Source organism: Mandrillus leucophaeus, unplaced genomic scaffold, assembly GCF_000951045.1.
Source record: "Mandrillus leucophaeus isolate KB7577 unplaced genomic scaffold, Mleu.le_1.0 Scaffold236, whole genome shotgun sequence".
Taxonomy (NCBI): Eukaryota; Metazoa; Chordata; class Mammalia; order Primates; family Cercopithecidae; genus Mandrillus; species Mandrillus leucophaeus.
In genome coordinates, this window is record NW_012102432.1 from 2,360,000 (window position 1) to 2,368,704 (window position 8,705).

Below are 8,705 nucleotides of genomic sequence, written 5' to 3' on the forward strand. Positions count from 1 at the left end.
ACTGTGGCCAGAAAGTAAACTGTGGTAGATGGCAAAAATATCCACAATGCTTTGTAGCTCTGACATCAAATGTTGAATCTTCCTCTACCTCCATGGGTCTGGTCTGGTCTTATTACTTGTTTTGGCTAATGGAATAGAAATAAATATTATGCAAGCAAATAATGGAAATAGTGCAGGTACATTGGGGATTCCTCTCTTGCTGCTTTTGAGTCTGTATGAAGAAGTCTGAGCTAGCCTGCTGGTAAATCAGAAATGTGTGGTATAATCACCGCCTTTGCCCCAGCTGAACAGTCAGCCCCAGGAAGCCCTAGAAGCTGCACCATCTAGCTGACAGGCAGCTACTGAAGACATACACATAATCAGAGATTTCAGAGAAAGCCAGCTAAAGAACCACCCAGTTGAGCCCAGACCAATCTGCTGACCCATGGGTCACAAGCTAAATAAATGACTGTTTAGGGGTACTTTGTTGCACAAAAATTGCTAACTGATAAACTCACCACACACAATTTGCTTATGAACCACTTATTCTACAGTTTAGAAAGTGACACATTACTCACTCACTCCTCTCCTTTCTGCTTACTGGCAACACTTTAATTTGAACCTGCCCCAGTTTCAATGGGCATATTTTTAAGTGCCAGGATATACTGCATATTTATGCTGGAGCATGTCTGTGGTTCTTCAATGTTTTTAGAAAAGAGCAATAATGCCTTGATAGATAAAAATTCAGAATCCAAATCTATTTGAAAGACCAATTTCCATTTATTCCCCCCTCTATGAGGATATTCATCATTATTCCAACCCCTCACATCTGTTGTGTTTAAAAATCATTTTAATCTGTGTGGAATCTCTTTGACAATGGACTTCACTATGCCAAGATCACAAAATTAAATTAGTACTACAGCCAAGAGTTAATACGAGGGCCATTCATTCCACTTAACCTCCCCATCCCTACTGATTTACTTAAATGTCTCTCCCATCCCCATGAATGGCAATGATCTGTTTTAGGAGGCTTTGCCTTCATGCTACCTCCTGTCCGTTATAACAAAGGGAGGCTGGAGTTACACAGGTTTGGGTTTAGATATTTGCTCTGGCACTTACCTGTTGTGTGTCAGCATGATTATATGTACCTCATTATATTTTATAAGGATTAAATGGGATAATCCATGAAAAATACCTTAGGGCCTTCCATGTATTAAACTCTCTATTTAAAAAAAGAAAAAGATTTATGTGACTGAGAGGTACATAACATCTCTACTTTTTCTGTCATTGTAACAAGGGGTTTATAAGACTGAGGTGCTCCAGCAGGGTTCATTGAACTGGATAAAGATGAGGGCTGCTTCTTGGTCATCGTGTAATCTCTTTAGCATATGCTATTGTTTGGTTGAAGGGTGAGAACAGATTTGACCATGCAGTAGGTTGCATCCTCTCTGTGTAGCTGAACATCACAGGGAGGTATGCCTGTTTAGCTTACATGGAGCCACTCCTGAGAGAGCATCATGCTCTGGGAGGCAACAGGGTTTTCTGGATTGAGCATAGGAGTGGGAATCATGGGACTTGAGCTTCATGCCACCAAGTTCCAGTGCTAATTTGATCAGTGACCTTGGGCAAAACACTTTCCTCCTTTTCTTTTTATTAGAAAGAAACAATTGATCTTATGACCACATCACAAAGATGTAGTGAAGATGAATGTAGACTATCTGGAGCAGCTTCAGAGGGAAAAACCACAGAGTACATAATTAGTTTTATAATCTATAATTAAGTCTATAAATAGTAAAGAGGTATCCACATCTGAATTATACAATTAAAAATTAGACTTTTATCCTTCTAAGGAAAATGAAGACCAATTATTTGGTAATATTAGTAGAGTTGGCAAACTGAAAATAACAAAGATCGTGGCCTGAACACAGCCTTAATGCATCTGGACTCTGTAGATAAGATAAAGCTCCTAGTGGAGACTATAACATACACATCTGAAGGCAAATGATGGTTAGATAAACATCAGCAAGATATTAGAATAGAATTCTCCAAAATTCATCCCACTGCAGAAACATCCATTTGAGTAACTATCCATGCACAAAAATATTTTCACAAGGGCTAGGGAAATGAGGTGAGAGATTACACACCTAGGTATAGCATGAAAATAAGAAGAGACAGAAAATACCCAACATTTGAAGGAAAGAGAGATAAGTTATCACTGACCTTTGCTTCAGACCCCAACACTTGAAGCCACCTCAGTAAAACCCAGCACTGGGCATGCGCCCACAGCCCCAGGCTCTAGGTTAGTACCTGTAGACAGAGCATCCAAGCCTGCCCTTATGCCAAGCAGGATCCCATGGCCTCAAGCTTCAGGCCTGCCTAGTAAACTCAGTCTCCATCTCCTTAATGTTGACCGTAGGCCAGCTCTCACATAATAAGGTTCTAGGCCCATTCTAGGCAATACCAGGCTGGTCCCAGCAGTCCTGGACTCCAGGCAACTCCAAGCCCTGGGCTGGTCCCCATGATCCCAGCCTCCACAGCCCTAGTCAACAGGCTGGCACCTATAGACCCAGACACCAGGCCAGACCCTGCAGAAACAGAAAATAGGCCAATTCAGCACAAAACCAGCCCCTGTGGCCCCAGGACTCAAGGATACCCTAGCAGCAAGTCAACACTGCTGGCCTCTAATACCAGGTGGGCACCTGCAGACATGGCTTCCAGGCCTGACCAGTGCTAGGCCAGTCCTCACAGCCCCACTGTCCACATTGGCCCCCGCAGCCTCACACATCAGCAGACCCAGGGTTCAGGATGGTCTTAGCAGACCCCAGGATTGGATTGATCGCCACAGACCCAGGCTGCAGGACTGCCCCTGTATACCCAAATTCCAGACTGGTCCCCAAGGACCCAGGACTCAAGCCAACCCTTAAGGACCTAGCCTGCAGACCAGCATTTGCAGATCCAGTCTCCAGGCCAGCACTAATGGACACAAGCTCCAGGCCAATCCCCGCAACCCTATGCTACAGGCCAACCCCAGTCACTCCAGACACCAGGCAAGCACCTAAAATCCTAGGTTACAGACCAGCCCATTTGGACTCAGATTCTATGCCAGCTCCAGCACCAGACCAGCCCAGGCCATAGGTCAGTCCCTGTGCCCCCTGACTTGAGAGGATTCAGAGGCCAGGCCTGCTCCAGGAGATCCAGGACCCAAGCCCACCCAGTACATTCAGTACCAGGCTGGACCCTATGAACTGAGGCTCCAAGACCACCCCATGTGAAAGCAGACTCCAAGCCAGCACGTGTAGACTCAGGGCCCAGGTCCATTCCAGTGATCCCAGGCACTAGGCCCATCCCAGATCTTGGTCAGTCCCTGCAGACTCAGAATTAAGGCCATCCCTGCACCAGTTTAGTCCCTGTGAACCCAGGGTCCAGGTCCATCTCCACACACTCAATTAACAGGTCCACCTTAGTGGATCCAGGCTTCAGCCTCAATTCTGCAGACTCAGACATCAGGCCACCTACCTGCTGACCCAGGCTCGAGGTCAGCCTGACTGAGGACTCCAGCAGTAAACTCACCTTTGGACTATACCAGACAACCTGTCCAGAATCTCTGGACAGGCTGACTAGCAAAGGGCTTTCCTAGACAAAGCTGCTCTTCAACTTCAAACACTGAAATAAGTCCCTACTTCTTCCAAAAGTGCAGACATTAACGTAAGGCAACAAGAAATATGAAAATCCAAGGAGACATAACACCACCAAAAGAACAATAATCTCACAATAATTGACTCCAAAAGAAATGAAGATAAACAAATTGCCTGATAGATAACTAAAAATAATTGTTTTAAGAAAGCTTAATAACCTGAAAAAAATCAGAGAAATAATTAACTGAAATTAGAAAAAGAATAAATGACCAAAATAAGATATTTAACAGAGAGATTGAAATTATTTTTTTAAAAAACTAAACAGACATTCTGAAGCTGGAAAATACAATGAATGAAATTTTAAAATGCAATAGAGAGAATCAATAGCAGAACTGATCAAACGAAAGAATTTGCGAACGTGAAAGATTGAAAATATACAGTTAGAGGAGAAAAAAAGAATGAAAAAATATGAAGAAAGTTTATGGGATGTATAGGACAGTATCAAATGGGCAAGTGTTAGAATAATAAGACCAGGTAAAAGAGAAAAGAAAGACAATGTAGAAACCTTATTTAAAGAAATAAGAGCAGAAAACTTTCCAAATTTTGGAGAGGAATATAAATAGTACAGGTGTAGAAAGGTCAAAGTCATCCAATCAAATTCAATCCGAACAAGACTATACAAAGACATGTTATAGTCAAGCTATCAAAAAACAAAGACAAAGAGAAAATCCTGAAAGCAGTGAGAAAAATGATACAAATAATATTTAATGAAATTCCAGTAAGAAGAACGTAAAGTTTCTCAGAAGAGATCTTATAGGCCAGGAGAAACTGCGATGATATATACAAAATGATGAAGTAAAAATAGTAATTAAACCGCCAACTAAGAACCCTATATCCAAAAATATATAAATTTCTTCTTCATTTCTTCTTCAGAGGAAGATTATGGCTCAAACACAGCCTTAATGCATCTGGACTCTGTAGTAAGATAAACCTTCTGGTGGAGACTGTGACAGGCACATCTGATGGCAAAAGATGGTCAGATAAACATCAGCAAGATGGTAGAACAGAATTCTTCAGAATTCACCCCACTACAGAAAGTTTAAAAAGCAATAGAGAGCATCAACAGCAGAATTTATCAGGCAAAAGAACCCATTTGTGAATTTGAAAGACTGAATCTCTTCTTCAGAAATAAAGAAGACAACAAAACTCCCACACAAGCAAAAGCTATTTTCTCTAGCTGATTCAGTTCCTCCTCACCAGCCACGACTTCCCTAGGCTGAGACCAAGAGGGTGAGGGAGATGTAAACTTAGCAGTCTCCCAGGTTATTTCAAATAGTTTACTGATGTAGAGTCTCACTCTAACAGACCTGTTCCTCCCCTTTTACCCTCTTGATTGCCCAGATGGCTGTTAGCAGTAGGAAAAGCTTCTTACCCTCCTGATATCAGGATGAAGAAAGGGATCTTAGGTCTCATAGGAGGTCTTGGGCTCATCCCTTCTGTACCAAGTCTTTGATACTCACTGTCTGTTGAATATGTATGTTAAAATCTGGTTTATCCAGTCTTAAAGAAGGCATTCTGCCTGTGTTCTTGCTCAAATCCTGGCTTTTGTAGCTCCAGATGTGTTTGTTCAGCCAGGCCATGTTTCTGGGAGGCCAGCACCTTTCATGGCTGAGTAGGCCTCTCTCCAACTCTCATCACTATATTTCACCCACCAACGTAATTGTGTGAGCCTTGAGAGACCTGTCCATCAATCCTTCTATTCAGGGTCATTTTACTTGTGCCAACAGGAGCCCCTCTAAAAGCTCCCCAGCGCTTAAACCATCCCTTCGCTCAAAGGAAGCAACAACTTCTGATCCTTTCCATGCTACACAAGAGTCCAGACTAGGTGAAGGGCACTTAACACTGTCCCCTCCTTACCCAGACATACTGAGCTGCCATATTTACTCACTGTGGTTTCTACAAATCATGACCTTGGTCCTCAGCCTTACCGGCTGAAAACACAATGAGAGATGGTAAAATGTACCTTGGTTCTCAGAATTTCCCACAGTGTTCTCAGCATTTCCAGACTTCATCTTTCCCATTCCCTAGCCAGGGCTGAGTTTTACAACATTTTTCTCTATTTCTTTGAAATAAGTATTTCTTTTAGACATACCAACCACTCCTAAACTAGTTGTAACATAATCCTTGTTTTCACTGTTTTTATTCTCTTTCCCTTTAAAATTCTTTTTCTTTACTACTTTCCTCACAAGAGTCATCGTTTCCTTCTACCCTTCAGGTGGACCTGGTTTACAATAGTCTTAAAAGTCCACATATCTGGTCTTTAGATTGAAGAGTACATACACACAGGTAATATTTAATGGGCTGGGCTCTTCTTCATGCTGGAGATAGAGCAGTTAACAGATCACTCAAAGCCCCTGCCTTCATAGAGCATGTGTTCTAGTAGATAACCAAACACTGATTTATTTATATTGATCAAATAATGGAAGTTATTATCCCCTACATTTCTGTAAAATCTGCCAAGCGCTGAAAAACATGCGTATGTGTATGTTTGGAGGAATGCTCAGTAATGGATAACTCTTGCCTTCAAAGAATTTCTATATTCAACTATGAAAACCAGAAGTAAGTAGACTGATACCCTGATAGATCAATAGATAAAGACAAAGGTATGAGAATTTTAATAGTCATGTGGAGCAACATGCATGTGCCTAAAGGGAATTGCAATTAGTAGAAATAGGATGAGTTTCTGATTATTTGGATAATTCCCTTCACTTCACTATACTCTATGTACCCTATATTTGACACTATATACCTACACACTCCACTTTACCTCCTTTTATAATGGATGAACTTCCTTTGTCCTTGTCTCAGGCCAGCTCCCTAACTTTGCTAATGGATACCATTTTGTTACCGAGTCCAAGCCCATTGCTTCTACGATCATGGTCTGTCTTCATAAATTATCTTTTTTTGTTGTTTCTTTTTATTGCATTTCTGTGAGCATGCAAAAGCAACACGGTTGCTACTATCTTAGACAAATAAATGACTTAATGTCAGAGTGTCACAGAATTCAGTCCTGGGTCCTTTGCCCTTCTCTTACTACCCTCAAGCCCAAAAGTGATTTTATCCAGCATTTGGTTTTGAATGCTGTCTATAGGCTGTTGACTCCAAAGCATGCATCTCTAAGCTCAGCTATTCCCTGAGCTCTAGAGTTGGGCATCCTTATTTAGGTGTCTAATAAGACAGCTGGAAATGAACATGTTCAAAATAGAATTTGTCATTTTTTTCCCACTGGCTCTTTCTGGGTGTATTAGGAGATTCTTGGTCAGAATTCCCATTGTTAGAATTAAAATCCTTTAATTCACACAATGTACTTAAATGCTGATTTTTTCCTCACCTGGGAAAAAGGTGAAAAGAACAAACTGACCTTTGATTAAAAGAGGATTCACCAAAAATAAATGAAGCTTAAGCTTCAGGTCACCACGCTGCACAGACCCTTTTCAAGGTGTTGGGAAGGTCCATGTACTTTTGTAAAATTTTCGAGAGTCCAATATTTTAACTATGTTAGATTTAGAACTCTGTTTCATTGCATTCATACTTCCTTTTAGTCACGTTTCCTCTCGTGGCAGATGGCATGAGAGAAGGTGCTGGTCTGTGGGGAAGTTGGGGTGGTGATACAATTATTGTGGTTGAGTGGCATTTATTTATGTAGTTCACAGACATTTCTAAGTTCTGTTAAATTATGTTCTTTCAAGATAGAAATGACTTCCAGAATTTTTCCCCTTTGCCTGAAATTCTCTTCTCTTCCCCCTCATTATCTTACAGTCTTCCTCTAGCAAATTTCCTTTCCTGAAGAAAGTCTGCCCTGACAAGAATTACACAAGGGTTTCCCTCCCCTTACATTGTTTTATTTTTCTTCATCACACATATATCTATCACAAATAATATCACTCCTTTTTTTGTTCAGTTTTGTCTCCTTCACTAGAAATTAAACTTCTAGAAGTCATGGTGTTTGTTTTTTCCTTGGTATGTTCCCAAATATTTTGCAATCAGCCAAACCTGAGTAAATAATTAATGAATGAACAAAATTATATCCTTAAATATTTTATAGTGTAAATTTTAATAATTTCTAAAATAAAAACCTAGTGGAATAACTGGCAAGATGGCAAAATAGAAGTCTGCAGCTCTCCTTCCCAACAAACACCAATTTCAACAACTATACAAGGATGAGAGTACTTTTGAGGGAGAAAAGGAGGCCGGTAGAGAGATGCCAGCACCTTATAGGTGTCTATTCTAATCTATGAATAGACACATTGAAGAGGGTAAGAGAACTGTTTCACTATATCCTCATCACCCCTCCACCAAAGCAGCACAGCTCAGTGCTGTGCCAGGAAACCCTCTTTACCTTTAATTTACCTCACAGGGGAAAGTGAAAGTATAATGAGCACCCTGTCTCCCTAGCCATTTGGGACACTACCAAGGAGGCCAACATCTGTCTTATCCCATCCAGAAAACTGAGAGAATTGGGATTACTCAATAGTTTGCAGGCAGCTAGGAGAAGAAAAACTGAATAGGCACTCAGGGCAATGGAACACAGAACTCAATAAAGTGTTGTGGTTTCTACTAACCACTTCGCAAACTCCACCAAGAGTCCAGACCACCAACCTCAAAACGCAGGTTAACTACAGACCCCAGGTGGTCTACATGTGCCCCTAGCACTCTGCATGCCCCTCCTTTTCATAAGCAGAACTCTTTGTGCTCCCCTGAAGATAGTATATGTGAGTCTCCAAAAATCATACACAATACACAGACACCTAGATCAAACTCTATTAAATTCAGAAAAATCACCTGACCTTGAACTCTTCAGGGCACTTCCTTGGGCGGCGGGGGCCGGCGGGGGGAACAACTGGCTTTGTGGGATGGAGATAAGGCATATGATACCAATACTTTCTCCCCAAAAGGGATAAAGAAAAATGGAGTGGGGCATCCATAGAAAAGATCTGAGAGACCCCCACAATGCCTAAGTGGGATGACTGATGAAGATTTTTCACTCTCAAAGCCAGTCAGTAAAAACTGAATGAAGTGATTGCTTCTTGA

General features: G+C 41.4%; 1 long non-coding RNA gene across 1 annotated transcript in view; it reads right to left on the minus strand.

The window, feature by feature from the left end:
- Nucleotides 1-4,358: 4,358 nt before the first annotated feature.
- LOC105541228 overlaps nt 4,359-8,705 on the minus strand; it is an 8,549-nt gene continuing 4,202 nt past the window's right edge. Inside the window, exon 2 of the long non-coding RNA XR_001006312.1 lies at nt 4,359-4,633. This is a non-coding gene — a long non-coding RNA (uncharacterized LOC105541228). The remainder of the gene's footprint in view (nt 4,634-8,705) is intronic.